This window comes from Rhinopithecus roxellana, chromosome 16 (genome assembly GCF_007565055.1).
Source record: "Rhinopithecus roxellana isolate Shanxi Qingling chromosome 16, ASM756505v1, whole genome shotgun sequence".
Classification (NCBI taxonomy): domain Eukaryota; kingdom Metazoa; phylum Chordata; class Mammalia; order Primates; family Cercopithecidae; genus Rhinopithecus; species Rhinopithecus roxellana.
This window is the reverse complement of record NC_044564.1, coordinates 38157468-38174607: the sequence shown is the minus strand read 5'-3', so window position 1 is coordinate 38174607 and position 17140 is coordinate 38157468. Positions and strand designations below refer to the sequence as shown.

The window sequence follows — 17140 nt, the reverse complement described above, 5'->3', positions numbered from 1 at the left end:
TCGAGACCATCCTGGTCTACACGGTGAAACCCCCGTCTCTACTAAAAAATACAAAAAACTAGCCGGGCGACGAGGCGGGCGCCTGTAGTCCCAGCTACTTGGGAGGCTGAGGCAGGAGAATGGCGTAAACCCGGGAGGCGGAGCTTGCAGTGAGCCGAGATCGCGGCCACTGCACTCCAGCCTGGGCGACAGAGCAAGACTCCGTCTCAAAAAAAAAAATAAAATAAAATCTGTGTCATGCTGGGGTTTAAAATAGAGTGATTTATGAGCAATAAAAAGAAAATAGGTTTCTGCAAATGTGGAGGGTTTGGAAATACCTGTTGCAGGTGGAGTGGAGTGGGGTTCTCTGCAACCCCTGAAGCCATCCTACGGCGCTGAGTTTTCTCAGTGATCAAAGTTGTTTGGATGAGCAGGCCTGACACCACGACTACCCTAGTCTCTCGGTGTCTTCTCGCAAATGATTCTCTTTGGACAGGCAGGCTCTCTTTCTGCTGCAGGGATGTGTAACGTAGGCATAAATGGCCAGCCCTGGGAGAGCTCTTTGGGAGGGCTGCTGTCCAAGCCTGAGGCTGTAGGGTGTGCTACTGCCAGCTTTCCCTGTTTCTGCTGTGGGCGTATCCTTGCAGCAATTTATAAGAATCCTGAGGCTGGGCACAATGACTCACGCCTGGAATCCCAGCACTTTGGGAGGCTGAGGCAGGCGGATCACAGGTCAGGTGTTTGAGACCAGCCTGACCAACATGGTGAAATCCTGTCTCTACTAAAAATACAAAAATTAGCTGGGCGTGGTGGTGTGTGCCTGTAATCCCAGCTACTCAGGAGGCTGAGGCAGGAGAATCGCTAAACCTGGGAGGCAGAGGTTACAGTGAGCCGAGATGGTGCCATGGCACTCCAGCCTGGGCAACAGAGTGAGATTCTGTCTCAAAAAAAAAAAAAAAGAATCATGCGCTCACAGATGTGGTTCCCTCCCTGTATTAAACAAGTAACACATTTACTGTAAAAAGTTCAAGGTAACTCAAAGGAGGAGAATGAAATCAACTCCTCCACCATGTATATTCTTATGTAACTGATGGCCCTAGTCTCCTTTGGGGCTGAACTGTAGGAACCGGATGGCTGTGAGCTCTAAGGATGCTGTGGTATAGGGACCTCGGAGGGAGCATTAGATGTGTGTGTTTTCACAAGGTCATCCAGGTTCTGCGGTGTCAGAAGCCGGGAAGCTGGGGATGTGAGGACATGAGGAGAAGGGTGGGCACGTGGTCATACCAGGGCAAGGGCCGTGTACCTGTGTCCTCGTGTGGCCACCAGGAAGGAGGCAGGCATGATGCACAAGCTGGGACAGGAGTGCCCACATGTAGTCATGGAAACTTTTCAGCCTGAACAAAGAGAGGGACAACCCTCGTTTCTTCACACGTGGGGCTGTGAATGCTGCAGATGAATAATTCAGTTTCTTTCTGGGAGGTTGGTGACATTTTCGTTTCTGCTCTGGTTGCTTGTAAAAGAGTAACAGGGCCCTTTTTGGGCCTTGCCTTCTGGAGCTGGTGGCTCAGAACCTTCTAGTTATAGAGTAACAAGACCGCTGTGGGGAGGGAGCAGCATGCCTCGAAGGAAGCTCTGACAGTGACATCGAGCTCGTATTGGTCATAGTCTTGTGCGCTCCGAGGTGAATGCTTGTGACCTGGTAGCCGCCTCCCAGCTGCACACAAGGACAGAACTCAGCAAAACACAGTGCATGTAGGCTGCAGACCACGTTCCCACGTGCTGGGTTTGGGTAATAATTACTGTGTACTCATTGCAGTGGAAAAGTGCAGTTGGCTGTGCCTTGAGAGTGTGCACATGTGGGTGGGTGATGCTTCTGGAGCATGACCTGGTGCACACAGGGGCCGCGTGCTCCCTCGGTGATGCACCAAGTATGGTCCGGATGGAAAGGTCGCTCACGGAGGTCACTGGGCAGCCCTTGGTACATGTGGAGAGCAGTCAAGCATGTGTTCACCTGGTCTGTGAGTGTTAGCGTGTCCCAGGTGTTGTAGGTGTGGATGCCTGGGGAAAGCCGGAAGGGAAAGGCCCCAGGCAGACCCCTCTCTGAGGTTGTGGTTTCTTAGAGGTGTTTGAGGAACCCAGAAAGAATTCCAGATTGGCGGAAAGAAAAGGTGTTTCTGAAAAGGAGTCCACATCACTGCATGGAAACTCAGAGCGGAGTGATCACCCTGTTTTTTGTACACGTCAGGGGAAACTATGTTTGTGTGTGTCACTGAGTGTTTCGTGTGCCTGGTCCCTTGGTGTGTGTCCCAGCAGCTGCGGCACTGTGCTGCAGAAGCCCCTAGCCAGCCCAGAGCTGCAAACTGCCCGGGGTGCACGCTGTGTGGCCCTGCTCCTCCATGGTGCCTTGGCCACCTCAGATTCTCACTCTGTCACATGGTGGACCATCTCCTCAAGCCCCAGTGCTCCAGTGAGCCCACCTTCCCCACTGCCTCCAAGAAATGCAGGAGTCAATCCTGACACCATCTCCAGACTCGCCTCATTCCACAGGATCACCTTCACCATCAGCTGAAGCCGGTTTCCTCCTAAACCTGTGGATTCCGTCTTCTCATTCCACCTTGGACTTGGGCATAAGCAGCCTTTGAATGGAGCACTGGGGCCGCCTAGGGCTCACCTGTGTTTGTACAGCTCTCTAAGTCATAGATATCTGAAGGCAAAGCAAATAATCCTTGTCCCTAAATGTGCAAATGGGTTCAGCCTCCTAGAGAGACAATTGACTCCCCATGGAAAAAGCTGGTATGAAGTCCATTGGAAATCCATGTCAATATTCTTTTACTCTGTATTATTTTTTTCTTGAGGTGAAATTCACATAACATAAAGTTAATCATACTAAAGTGAATGTGAATAGTTCCATGACAGTACATTCGCAATGTTGTGCAACCAAGACATTTCCAACACCCCAAAAGGAAGCCCCCTAATTATCAATCTATCATGGCCCAATCCATCCCCATTGCCCCAGCCAACTCCATGTCTTTTTGTGATTCTTTAACTTCTCTGAAGGGATTGTGACACCTCCTTGGTTCTCTTGGGAGTGATGATTTAACAATGTTTTTAGCGCATGGTCATTTTTTAAAGTGACCTGTTAGCAGCCATCACCCCTGGCCTGAGCCGCCAGCATTCTCACTGGATGGATGGTGCTGGTTCCTGGGGACTTAGGCCCCTCTTGTCTGTTCTCCGCAGGATGCACCAGACTAGGGGCTCTTTTTAAAGTGAGAATCTGGTCATGGAGGGTAAGGAGGAGCATTCCGTGGGTGGATCTTCCCAGTCTTGTCTGTGGCTCTGAGCCAGCATGAGAGGTTCTTGGGTGATACGTGGAAATGTGCCCCCTTCCTGGGTTGACCCTCTTTGCCCCTGACAGGTTGGTCAGTGAGTATGGGGTTAATTACTGTGTGCTCAGTGCTTTGTAAAGCATACGAGATGTTTACTGCTATAGAGAGGACATGGTGTCAAAAACAGAGATGCATCCGAATAAAGCAAACAAGCTAATATAATTTAGAGCCAGCATATACTTGTGTTAGAGATGTCACCATGAGCTGAGCAGAAAGCAGGACCCTTGCCCTGGGGGTGCTCTCTGCACCTCCACCCCCCTGCCCTGTGGTAACTCAGGCTTATCCAGGCCTGTCCAGGAGGCTGAGGATTCCTGCAACCGCGCCATTTCCTAATGGACCCAAAGAATGAGGATGTGGTTTTTGTCTAGTTCTCACCTCTCTCTCTGATGGTTGACCTCTGTGACTTACTGAGTTGCTGTCAGTTTCCCCTGGGGGCGCTTCACTCTGGGGAGACCAGTGGGTTTTGAACCCTGTCCTCAATGTCGCTATCCTCTCCTTTGTTCCCATGAACTTGCAGGGAGAGGACCCGTTGCTGTCCTTCCTAGCTGGGGTGTTGCACCCCACATCTGAGGGGTCTCTCCTTATTGATGAACTCCTTTTCCTGTCCAGATCCTGGGCATTGGAGAGGTGGCCAGAGGCAGCTTGGCTGCGCCCTGCTGCTGGACTTGTGATGTGTTGCCCCTCCTCGGCCCCCGCACTGTGGCTGCCTTGCCCCTGAGGGCCTCAGCCCCACCCCAGCTGTTTATAATCATCCGAAACCCAGGTGGGAAGGCAGGATTTCCAGTCATTCCTTTTTACTTTTTTCTCACAGGTAGCATCTTGGTGAAATAATTCAATTTATAATTAAGTATTTTTATTTTACATCTTCAACATGATTAGAACAAACTGTCCTTGGTCCCTGAGAGCATAGTGCATCTGAGAGAAGAGAGGAAGAAACAGTCTCACAGTGTGGTTTTGTGGCAGTTTTCTTGAGGGTGGGGGAAGGTGAGCCACACTGTCCGTTTTTGACTGGTGTTCTGATTCTGAAATTTAAGAAAAGCACATAGAACCCCAAAAGCACGTGTCTAAGGTGGAAAGTGAAGAAAGTGCCCCCATGACTGCAAGGGTTGAAGTTAAGCTTTTGGCTCTAGTTGGTACCATTTGGTTCTTTTTTTTTTTCCTGAGACGGAGTCTTGCTCTGTCACCCAGGCTGGAGTGCAGTGGCGCCATCTCAGCTCACCGCAACCTCCGCCTCCTGGGTTCAAGCAAGTCTCCTGCCTCAGCCTCCCAAGTAGCTGGGATTACAGGTGCCCGCTGCCACACCCAGCTAATTTTTGTATTTTTGGTAGAGACGGGGTTTCACCGTGTTGGCCAGGCTGATCTTGAACTCCTGACCTCGTGATCTGCCTGCCTTGGCCTCCCAAAGTGCTGGGATTACAGGCGTGAGCCACCATGCCCGGCCCACCATTTGGTTCTTTAAACACAACGTAGAGAGACATGTTGTGAATACACTTTGGAGACGGGTTGACGATAATTAATTTAGTACGTCCCCACCTCTGCTGCAAAAGTGAAAAAGCAGCAGCAACAAAGGGCTGGTCATGACCTGGATGAGAAAGAGGGAGGTTGGGACTTGATCATGGAAAGCCCTCAAGTAGCCCTGCTGAACAGATGTAGCACTGGGGAATGGACCCCTGTCTATGAAGAGGACCAGATGGATCATGAAAAGATCACTGATGTAAGCCTCAAGTAGATTTTTAGCTCAGAAATGGGCTTGATTGGTAAGATGGGTCAAGCATGTTCCACTGTGGCTTTCCCACTGCAAATGCAGGCAGCAGCTATTCAAAGATTCTGAAAAGAATATAGCAGAAGGTGGTTTGGGGAGGAAGATTAAAATTGCACGTATTCCTCTATTGAGCATGAGTCTGGCATTTTTCCCCATCTGGTGTTCCCCAGTCTGAACCCAAGACGTTGGAAACCTGGAAGTGGATACGGGGATGCAGAGAAGAGAGTGCTAGAAGCCTTCTTTCTCTCTCTCTCTCTCCTTCCTTCCTTCCTTCCTTCCTTCCTTCCTTCCTTCCTTCCTTCCTTCCTTCCTTCCTTCCTTCCTTCCTTCCATCCCTCCCTACCTCTCTCGCTTTCTCTCGCTTTCTTCTCCTCTCCCCTCCCCTCCTGCCCTCCTCTCTTCTCCCCTCCTTTCTTTCCAGCAGTCTTGATCTTTTTCCCAGCTGGAGTGCAGTGACATGATCACAGCTCTCTGCAGCCTCAAACTCTCCGGCTCATGTGATCCACCTGCCTCACCCTCCCAAGTAGCTGGGACTACAGGTGCATGCCACCACACCCAGCTAATTTTTTTTAATTTGTAGAGATAGGCGCTCGCTTTGTTGCCTTGGCTGGTCTTGAACTCCTGGCTTCAAGTGATCCTCCTGCCTTGGCCTCCTAAAGTACTGGGATTACAGGCATGAGCCACTGCCTCTGGCTAGAACAGCTCTAAATAGGAGGTGGTGTTCGCTTGTTGTTGTTTTGAGTTGTTTGCTGTAGACTGGTATTGGAGAATTTTTACTGCTTCCAATTGAAAACATTCCATCATTTTGCCAAAAACAACCCCACCTATTTTGTAAAGAAAACACGACTCTCGTTATGCGGGTATGCCACAGGGAAAAAACATTTCCACATTTTATCAGCCGGTTGCCTGCTGCTGCTCACATCAGTGTGATAAAGGGAGAGTGCTGGTGGCCACTTCCCTTGGAGCCTGCTTCTCTGTGGAAGCTGGCCTTGTGGGCTTTTGTGCCGTACATTAATGTATAGATTATAGTCTTAGTTACTGTGAATTATAATAGCACCATATTTAAATTTTGGACCGAGTTAGCCAGACGATCTATACCTGTGAGAAATCAAGTTTCAAGCATTTGCAACGCACTCACGCCAAGTGATTTCTGTCATTTCTTTCTGGGTGTGCAGACCACTCCGGGCAGAGAGGGAGTGACTTTAGCCCCACTTCAGCAAAGTCTGAGAATTTCCCTTCTTAACCCAACCATGTTTAATGAATCACTAGGAAAAGCAGGTTGGTAAAACTCATCCTAGCCTTCTTAAAATTATCCATTTGTTGTTCCAGAAATACACATCAGGCCAGGCATGGTGGTTCACACCTGTAATCCCAGCACTTTGGGAGGCTGAGGCAGGCGGATCATGAGGTCAGTAGTTTGAGACCAGCCTGACCAACATGGTGAAACCCCGTCTCTACTAAAATTACAAAAATTAGCCGGGCATAGTGGCGCGTGCCTGTAACCCCAGCTGAGGCAGGAGAATCGCCTGAACCCGGAAGGTGGAGGTTGCAGTGAGCTGAGATCGTATCACTACACTCCAGCCTTGGAGGCAGAGCGAGACTCCGTCTCAAAAAAAAAAAAAAAGAAGAAAGAAATACACATTGGCCCTAGGATTCAGGCTTCCCAGGACTCTGGGGGTTTAGGATGTCCAGGACACCATGATTTCTATCCATAGGCTACTCTCCTAGTATAGAAGAAAAGTGTTTGGAGGTTTATTCTGGCAGCCTTCCTGTGGTGCCCACACCTGTCCTGGGAGGGCGATGAGTCACCATTGCCTCCTCAGTGGTCAGGACTCAGAACTGCAGCCATTCGCTTGCAGGCATCCATGTGAAAGATGCACACATACAATTTGGAGCCAGACTGCTGCTTTACCTATTGACGTGCTCCTCTCTGTGGGGGACTTTTCAGTTTCACAGAGTCAAGCGTATATGGGGTGAAACGTTTTGTTGGCATTACTGGTCCCAATTTCTGCTCGTTGCCCATAGCTAGGAGGTGCCCTTGTAAGGTTCCTGATATCCCTGGCATGCTGCTTGCTGGAAAAGTCGTCGACAGCAGGGAGGGGCTCACACTTGCACACCACCTCAAGCCTTGTGATTATTTTCTCTGGTCATTTTATGGGAGGAGAGTGGCTTCTTGCTTTAATCTGCATTTTTCTGACCTTCAGTGAGATACACATTTTCTTTCCTGCGTTCAGTTGCAGTTTGCGGTAATCTTAGAAGAGAGACCTTGGGGCTTCGTGAGTGTGCTGAGGGGCCCAGCAGAGTCCCCGAGCGTGACTGTAGGATTAGGTGGTGGGGTTGTCTGCCCTGGGAGCCCTCTCTCTCCTGCAGGGTGTATGGGACAGCAGGTCACTTGCTCCGTCCTCCCCCTCGGTGTGCATGGTGGCCACATATGAGGCTGGGTGTCATTTTCAGCTGGCCCTGCCAAGCCCTGCCTGTCTGCAGGAGGAGGGCGGCTTACACAAAATGCCCAGTGTGCTGAGTTCCACGCTGGAGGGCATGGGTTCTCCCGGGCGTGTAGGATGCCCATGTCTGTGAGGGGTGTGGTTCGCCTTCAGTGTTGCTTCTCCCCTTTTTCCTTGCTCTGCGGCCTCCAGGACCAGCTGTGCATGTGAGGCTGGGGTATCTCTGACATATTCCTGAGCCATCTCATGAGCTGTTGGTCTGAACTGGCGGAACCTCAGTTAAACCTGTGAGTGCTGGTCTCACAGGAGGCAGAATCAAAGCTCTCACCTGGGCCTCCACTGCACAGGTGTGTGACACGTTTGGGAGTTTCATGTTGTTTGTAATCAGTAAGCAGTTGTCAAATAAAAAATCCAGACTTTGTAAGAAAAGGCTTTCTTAGGAGTATGCAAAGGAGGGAATGGACTGTCACAGTAGGGGCCGGGGCCTGGCCACATGCTGACCGTGGGATCACGCGTGTCTCAAAGGTTAGGCCAAAGCGCAGGGTGGTGTAGATGAGGCTTAGAAGAACCAGAGGTGGGATATGGGATGAGGGTGGCAGGGTCAGAGGATGCGTTGCTGTTTCTCAGGCCAGCTGTTTCTCAGGAAGGGCTGTGCTGGCTCCGTGGGGCCCAAGGGACCTGGAGAAGGACAGAGTGAAGCAAGGTTTGGTTATGAGCATTTTGTTGTGAGTGATCGGGAGTGGGCGGGGGACGCACGGTGCCATGGTCATGGAGAGATGCAGAGCAGGCATTGGCGGGTTTCTGTGTCTGGCCTTATCCTGGGTGGATGGGGGTGTCGTAAGCCTTGGCTCAGTCCTGTGGGGAAGGGCTTTTTTTGGTAGTGGTTGTTTCTGGAGCACAGTGGGCAGGGGATTTCTTACCCCCTGCTGTTTTCTAGGAGCGCGTGGCATTGTTGCAGTTGTCACCCAGAGTTTTACACAGAATAGAGTGTGTTATTTGGTAACTGGATGCTGGCCTGGGCTCCCTCGCGTTAGCCACATGGGCCCTCAAATCTCAGCCTAGGTCTTGTGGCGTGTGGGCCTTTCTGACCAGCTGAGGACCTTGGTCCCTGCTTCTAGGTAGGGCATTTGAGCCAGGTGGTGACAGGAAGGAAGGTGCCTGCCACACAAGGCAGCCCCCAAGGCTTGCAGGGAGGACGAGGGTCAGCCCGCTTTGGGACCCAGGGCTGAGCAGGGATAGCTGCAGGGAAGAGGCTCTGGGTCTGCAGGGGGCTTCTCATCCCTCCAGGAAGATAAGACCCTCGGGAGTGTTAATAAGACTCCCCCGCAACACCCTTGCGGGCTCTTCCTCACCTTGATGTGCTCCTGCCTTATCAGCATCTCACTCCCTGAAATCCTCTCCAGTTGTTTCTTTGCATCCTCAGGAGGGCCAGGGACTTTTGATGCAGCTTGGCACACAAAAGGAGCAAAAAGCATTCACCGACAGAATGAATGAGCCACATCCAAACCCTGACTCCCTTAAGATGCCCCAGGGACCAGACGCTGTTCACTGGAACTGCAGCAGCATCACCTGAGGGCCCGTTAGAAATGCATGTTCTTGGGCCCCCCCAGAGCACTACCAGGCTTGGGCTCCAACTGGGGCCCAGAGGTCTGGCATGCAGATCCTTGCCTGGGGCTCTGTTCCAGGCTGCGGTATGAGAACCACTGACCAGAGGCACATGGGGTCTCCAGGAGGCTGTGATAGCTGAGAACCTGCCTCTGAGCTGCTGAGGAGGAAGGAGGTGATTCTTTCCCCAGCGTGTGAGTGGGTGGGGATGCTGGGCTGCTGCTCCCTTGGGAAGAGAATAAGGACCGTGCACAGTGTGTGTTTGAGTGTGCATGTATGGGCAGGCACATGTGTGTAGGTAGGTGTGTATATGAGTACATGTGGGTGTGTGTAGTATGTCTTTATATGAGTGTGCACGTAGGTACATATGTTTGTACATGTGTTTGTGTGTGTATGTGTATCCATGTGGGCATGTGTATCCATGTGTGTATATGAGTGTGTGTTTAGATGTATAGGTGTGCATATATGTTTGTGTGTGCATATAGGTATATCCATGTGTGTGTGCCTGAGTGTGTATGGATGTGCGTGTTTGGATGTATATATGTGCATGTGTACATATGTGTGTCTCTGTAGGTTTGTGTGTGATTTTGTATGTGAATACACATGTGTGCTTACATGGGTGGGTGTTTGGTGTACCTGTGTGGATGGGTATATACGTGTATGCATGTAAGTGTGGGTAGGTGTGTGTCTGCATGGATGGGTGTCTGTGTGCCTGTATGCATGCATGTAATGCATATTTGTGGCATGTGTGTGGCGTGTGTGTGGCAGGCAGTCTTTTAGGTGGGCCCAGGAAGGGAACTGTGTGACCAGCCATGAGTTGGCCTTCCTTAGGGTGTATGCACCATGTGGAATTTGTAGGTTCCACTAAAGAAAAGGGGTGGTGCTATGTGGGTGACTGTGGTACGTATCTGTTGCAGTGTGCAGGGTACAAATGGCAGTAATACGGAAACTCAGAAATGTAGGGACCAAGTTGCCTTCGGATCCCTAGGCCACTGCATAGCGTGAAAAACCTGTTACTGCTCTCTGGACTGTCCTCCCAAAAGCCCGTGTTTCCTGTGCAGCCATGCACATGCATACGTAAGGCCACCGTGGAGTGGTGGGCTTGCCCTGGCCGCCCCTCCACAGCCTGCCTTTTTATTCTGTCTTGGGCAGTTCCCTTTCCACACAAGGTAACCTCCTCAGGGTTTCTTTTTTGTTTTTTCTTGTTTGTTTGTTTGTTTGAGACCCAGTCTCGCTCTGTGGACCAGGCTGGAGTGCAGTGGCAGGATCTCAGCTCACTGTAGCCTCTGGCTCCTGGGTTCTAGCGATTCTCCTGCCTCAGTCTCCCAAGTAGCTGGGACTGCAGGCGTGTACCACCATGTCCAGTTAATGTTTTGTATTTTTAGTAGAGATGGGGTTTCACCATGTTAGCCAGGATGGTCTCGATCTCCTGACCTAGTGATCCGCCCACCTCGGTCTCCCAAAGGGCTGGGATTACAGGCATGAGCCACTGCACCCGGCCTGTTTTTTTATTTGCTTTTTTTGAGACAGGGCCTCACTCTGTTGCACAGGCTGGAGTACAGTGGCACAGTCATAGCTCACTGCAGCTTGACATCTGGGCTCGAGCAATCCTCCCACCTCGGCCTCTTATGTAGCTGGGACTACAGGCATATGTCACCATGCCTGGCTAACTTAATGTTTTGTAGAGATGGGGTCTCACTGTGTTGTCCAGGCTGGTCTTGAACTTCTGGGCACAGGCGATCCTCCCATGTTGGCCTCCCGAAGTGCTGGAATTACAGGCGTGAGCCACTGTGCCCAGCTGACCTCCTTGTTCTTTGTAATGGGTGCATAGACTTCAGCATTTGGATAGACCATTTATTTGATTCTGGTCGGCTACTGATGGACTTTGAAGGTTTCCATGGCTTTGCTGTGATGCGGGAAGCACCCTCGTGGTGTAGCTTTGTGTCCGAGTGGAATGTGATTCAGGAGCATCCCAAGTGTCACAGTCAGGTCATACTGGGTCTGCTACCCTACTGTCGGGCGCCCGTTTCCCCGCCTCATCACGGGCTCTGGTTGCTCAGCTCTGTAGGTTGCTGCTCCTCAGAAAGATGAAAACGACCGTCCTGCTTCAGTTGGTTTCTTTCATCGTTAATGACATTGAACAGCTTGTCCCTTCACTTGCCATTTGCGGCTCTGTGCCCTGTGGGTGGGGACTTTGCGATGCTCACTCCCTGCTTCAGGAGGCCTGTGACGAAGGAAGGAGCCCTTTACGTTTTCTCAGCATGTTGATTCATGTTTCTCCTTTATGCGGGGGCATTAGTAAGCCTTCCCCTACTTTTAAGATTGTTAAAAAAAAAAAAAAAAAAAACCCTCCCAGCTGGACGTGGTGGCTCACGCCTGTCATCCCAGCACTTTGGGCCGAGGCGGGCCGATCACTTTAGGTCAGGAGTTCAAGCCTGGCTAACATGGTGAAACCCCATCTCTACTAAAAAAAATACAAAAATCAACCGGGTGTGGTGGCATGCGCCTGTAAGCTCAGCTACTCAGGAGGCTAAAGCAGGAGAATCGCTGAACCCGGGAGGCGGAGGTTGCAGTGAGTTGAGATTGCGCCACTGCACTCCAGCCTGGAGACAGAGCAAGACTGTCTCAAAAAGAAAAACCCTCCCAAATTCTGGTTCCTGTTTGGATTCTTCTTTTCTTCTCTCTCTCTTCCTTGCCCCCCTTCTCCTCCCCTTCTTCTTCTCCTGATTTTGGTTTTTAAGCATGTAATTAATTTTAAAACTTAAAAAGTGTTAGAATATTGAGTACTAACACTGACATTGCCTTCATATGTGATTTTAAATTAGGGACTGATTTGGAGCTTGTGCTACCGTGTCCTTCTTGACTACGCCTTCACTGGGGGTCACAGGGTTTCTGGGTAAGGCCTTGGCCCACCCTGGCTGCCTCCTGCACTAGAGCTCACGCGCACCGATGTGTGCTGTGCCAAGGAGAGGCTCTCTGCTGAGTTGGTGCCTGGCCAGGAGCAGAGGGGAGGAGAGAGATGGGTAGGGTGAAGGAAGGTACAGATGATGCCTCCCTCCCAGTTCTTGCTAATCCTTGTCCGTTAGCTGTGATGCCTCCTCTGGTCTCACCTGGCCAGGTGAGCTGTACCCTGTGACTGACGGTTCTCTAGGACGATGCTCTTGCAGTCCTTGGGGGACATTTTTGGCACAGTGTTGGGGTATGGAATTGTGTGTGTGTATATTGTAAGGGAATCTGGTAGTTTATTCTGCTAAAATGCACCCTTTTCTAACTCTGTTTCAGACTCTGCTAACACCAGATAGTAGAAAGAAAGTGTGTGCTGAAACGTTTGACGACACTGATGGTTTGGTAAGTGATGGCGTCTGCCTGAGAGCCATGGTTCCTTTTGGAATTGGCTCTTCAGAAGGTCTTGTCCTGGTGTTCCATCCCTCAGTCAGCAGCGATGCCTGTTCACTGTGTGACCTGCCAGGCAGGTGTCTGGAGAGTGAGGGAGGAAGGCCTGTCTCCGAAAGCTCAGGTGATTCTGCCTGGAGTGGTCAGGGTCTGTTTAGGGGATGCAGCTGTAGAGGAAGTCAGAGTGGGTGGGGGCAGGGGAGGCAATCAGCAAGGCGATGCTGGGTGTGGCTTGTTTGGTGGTGAGCCCAGTGCCCAGCCTCAGCACCGGCTTCCCTGGTAGGAAGGGAAGGGCCCCGGTTGAGGAGGTGCCCCTGCCTGGACTGTCCCGTGAAGACTGATACGCCTAGGAGTTCATATTGGGTTGTTGAAGGTGGTCTTTCACCTGACCCTAGGGGTCTTCGGGAGCTGGTGGGCAGTTGCTTCTCTTCTGTCCACTAACTCACACCCCCCATGCCCCATGTTCAGGGAGGTCTGGGGAAGACAGTGGCTTGGGCTGGGGTGAGGTGGACAGGGACAGCTCCCTGGGCTGCTGCACCCTTGCTCCCACCCCTGCCCTTCAAATGTTCATAGTAGAAGAAGGGTCTCCTTGTTGTCTGAGATTCCAGAGCACCAGGCCACACGGGCCTTGCCACAGGCAGCATGTGGGTGCGAGTCCGCATGTCATGGCAACCCTAGAGGGCACTGGGGCCCTCCCTGTCATGGATGAGGCCATGGAGGCATAGCGTGATGAACTGATGTGGTTGTAGGCTATGACCCAGGCCACCCATTTTCTCTGGCCCTGTCCCCACCCCCTCCCAACTGTTGGGATGGGGCTGCCCGCCCTGCAGGGCTGCTGGGCCACAGGCTGGCCCGCCACTTCATGGGTTCAGTTTCCTTCTCTGTAAATGTGAAGAGGCACAGCCACCCTGGCAGCTTCCTTGAGGGGTGGGGCTTCCTCACCTGTGCTGGGCACACGCCCCACTGGGTCAGCTCGGGCCTGGGGGTGCTGTGGCATGGCTGTGCCTTTCTGCCACCCCGAAGGTGGCCTGGGCTGGCACAGGACATGTCCTTGTGCTGTGCAGGATTGTAGGCTCCGGGGGACTCACCCTGTGCAGAATGCCGCCCTCAGCCTCATACCCTGCCGTCACCATGGGGCACCGACTTCAGTTTGACACTCTCACTGGGCATGGGAGGTGCCCTCGGTAGCCCTGGGAGGGACCGTCTTTGGCTCAGCACCCACCTGTACAGGTCTCTCGTTTCCAGCTTGTTTACGTGCTCAGATGGAACCAGAAGAGAAGAGATCATCAGAAGAAGCTGCTGTTTGATTTGGTGGAGGGCCCACCTGTCCAGGGCCCCCAAGGCCCACTCCTGCTAGATCTGGTGTGGAAATAGAGTAGGAAGTGAAAATCTTGGGGGACTGATCCCGTCAGTCATACCAAGCTGGGGGAGCCTCAGCTACTTCTACGCCAACTTCTGTGGCCACTCCTGGAGATGTGGATTAAAGGTTGATGCAGGTGTGTCTGTGTTAGAAGGTGTTTCCAGATGTGACTTTAGCTGTAAGAAGCAGGATATGTAAGTCCTTGTGTCCCCTTTAGAAAGCCAGGTTGTGACTCCTACTGCCTCGGGGTGCCTCGGCCCTCCTGGTCTTGCCCAGGCTGGGATTTTCCTGGCTGCAGCTTTCACATCATAGATAGTCTCATACACAAGACCATTTGCAAAGGACATGCTGAAGATTAAGACATATATCCTATCGAGACCATCCTGGCTAACATGGTGAAACCCCGTCTCTACTACAAATATAAAAAATTAGCCGGGCGTGGTGACAGGCACCTATAGTCCCAGCTACTCGGGAGGCTGAGGCAGGAGAATGGCGTGAACCCGGGAGGTGGAGCTTGCAGTGAGCCGAGATCGCGCCACTGCACTCCAGCCTGGGTGACAGAGCAAGACTCCATCTCAAAAAAAAAAAAAAAAAAAAAAAAAAAGACATATATTCTAGAACTTGGGTTGAAGTGGAAGCAAAAATCACTTGTAAGGGACTTTTCCCAGCGTGAAGTGGCTCATATAAGCAGCTTTGCCGGCCTTTGGGTGGGGACGAAGCAGGCACTGTTGTTCCCAGTGTCACTGTGAGCCAGGCCCTCTGATGCTGGGTCCTGGAGAGAGGACAGTCTCCACAGGAACCTGACCGTCAGGGCTGTGTGTCCACCCAGTGAGGGCTGGGACCAGATGGTTCCGGGAAGCCTGGCTTAGATTGGTCTGGGGTGCTGGGGTCTTTACTGCAGGCCTGTTGGACATGACTGGGAACACAGCCTGGGGGCCATCGCCTTCCAGCAGCTTCGCCCAGAAGCATGGGTATAACAGGCAGCAAAGGGCTCTGCGTCCTCAGAGGAGGGAGCACAGGTTGGCTTGGACATCTGTGCAGGGGAGCCAGAGAGCCACAGGATACAATGCTGTGTCCTGCTTGTGATTTCTTAGACCCAAACTCTTAACACTTGCATGTGCTTAAGGGGAGTTGAGTGCAGAAAGTGAATTCCTTTGAGTTTGGTTGTTGTTTTGATACCACCTGCATTTAAGCTCTTCCTTCTTAATTTCAGACAACCCTGTAGTCTTCATAAAGTGCACTGTATGGGTGCTGCCCAGCCTCCCTAGGGTCTGAGTGTGCCCCACTGCTTGGAGGCAGGGCTGCTTCACCTGCACTGGGATGGAGCCCTGTTCATAGGAGCTGGGCTTTATTTTTAGCAGGTACAGTTCCACGTCTCACAGAGCTGAGAGCAGAAAGACTGTAGATTTAATTAAATGACACTGAAAGGGGAGGTAATTACTTCTGCATGTTTCAGGAGGCCCAGGAGGGTGTCCCAGGTCCTCTGCTGCAGTCCTGTGAGGCTGTTACCTGGAAAACGCCCAGGACCCCATCCCTGATGGGCACTCAGGGTCCTGGGCATTGCTCTGACTAATGATGAACGATGTGAGCTTTCTTCTCTGAAGCCTGGCTTTGGAGATAAGCCATGCAGTCTAGAGACAGTGCAGCAGGTCACTGCAGAGGAAGCATGGTCAAGCTCTGCATCCCAAAGCTGCTTTAACGGGACAGGACACAGGGCGTGGTGGCTCATGCCTGTAATCCCAGCACTTTGGGAGGCCGAGGCGGTTGGATCATCTGAGGTCCAGAGTTCGAGACCAATCTGGCCAACATGGCGAAACCCCTGTCTCTACTAGCCAGGCATGATGGCTCATGTCTGTAATCTCAGCCACTTGGGAGGCTAAGGCAGGAGAATCGCTTGAAACCAGCAGGTGGAGGTTGTAGTGAGCTGAGATTACGCCATTGCACGCCAGCCTGGGCGACAGAGTGAAAAGGCTGGGCACAGTGGCTCACGCCTGTAATTCCAGCACTTTGGGAGGCCGAGGCTGGCGGATCACAAGGTCAGGAGATCGAGACCATCATGGCTAACACGGTGAAACCTCATCTCTACTGAAAATACAAAAAATTAGCCAGGCGTGGTAGCAGGCACCTGTAGTCCCAGCTACTCAGGAGGCTAAGGCAGGAGAATGGCGTGAACCCGGGAGGCAGAGCTTGTAGTGCCGAGGTCCTGCCACCGCACTCCAGTGTGGGCGACAGCAAGACTCCATCTCAAAAAACAAAAAACAAAACAAAACAAAAAAACAGGTCAGGACATGTAGGGTACTAGCACCATCCAGCTGCCTCTTGCACACAGGAGGGGCCAGCGGCCAAGGGTTCATTTATAGAGACCAGAAGCTTCCACACCCTCAACACACTCAGATCCATAGCACCTCCTCCTACCAGTGGCTGTGTGGGTGGTACTGCCTCCCTATGCCTCATAGGCTCCCTGTTCGGTGTCCTAGCTGGACGCCACACCTGACACGGAGCACCAGAAGTGTGGCTGATCAGAGCCGAGATGCCTTGAGCAGTTACAGAGAGTTTGCACACAGGAGGCAAGATGCACTACCTTGTTCATGACCTGCGTGCATGACATGTAGAAGGATTGTATTTTGGATATGTATTGGGTTAGATAAAATATATTACTAAACCAAACTTAGTCTTTTTTTAAATGAGCAAATCCAAATTTATTTTAATGTCATGTCATTGTCAATGTGTTTAAGAACCTCGTAAGTTAGTGGGAGCCCTAGTTTCGTGGGACAGCATGCCAGAGGTACTGAAATTTGTCACCTTTCTCTACAAACCCCCAGCAATCCAATCCAAGTCCGTAGCTCCAGAAAGCCAGGAGTCAGTCTACTCCTCTGGTTCTCGGTTTTTCTTTCAAGGGAGGGAGATCACAATGTTTCAAACAGGGAACAAAACCAGTTGAGCTTCCAGCTCAGGTTTGTGTAAGATGGAGCGAGGGAAGACCCACTCCAGAGAAAAGGGTAAGGTGGAGATGGATTATTTCTTTACAGCTTTGTGAAAATGGAAGAAAAAAGATGGACAAATGAGGATCCATTTCATAGATGAGAATTGCTTCATAAATGAAGGCTCCAGCTCCTAAAATGGGAGGGGCCTGACTGGACAGCCTGAATCAGATGAGGAGTTGGCCACACTGAATAAAAACAATTTGAAAAATAATCCTCCTAATTTTGAA

General features: G+C 51.5%; 1 protein-coding gene across 1 annotated transcript in view; it reads left to right on the top strand.

The window, feature by feature from the left end:
• SEMA4D (semaphorin 4D) overlaps nt 1-17140 on the top strand; it is a 136991-nt gene that overhangs the window by 29698 nt on the left and 90153 nt on the right. Inside the window, 1 exon segment of the mRNA XM_030919200.1 lies at nt 12459-12524. The gene's annotated coding sequence lies outside the window, so the exon portion shown is untranslated.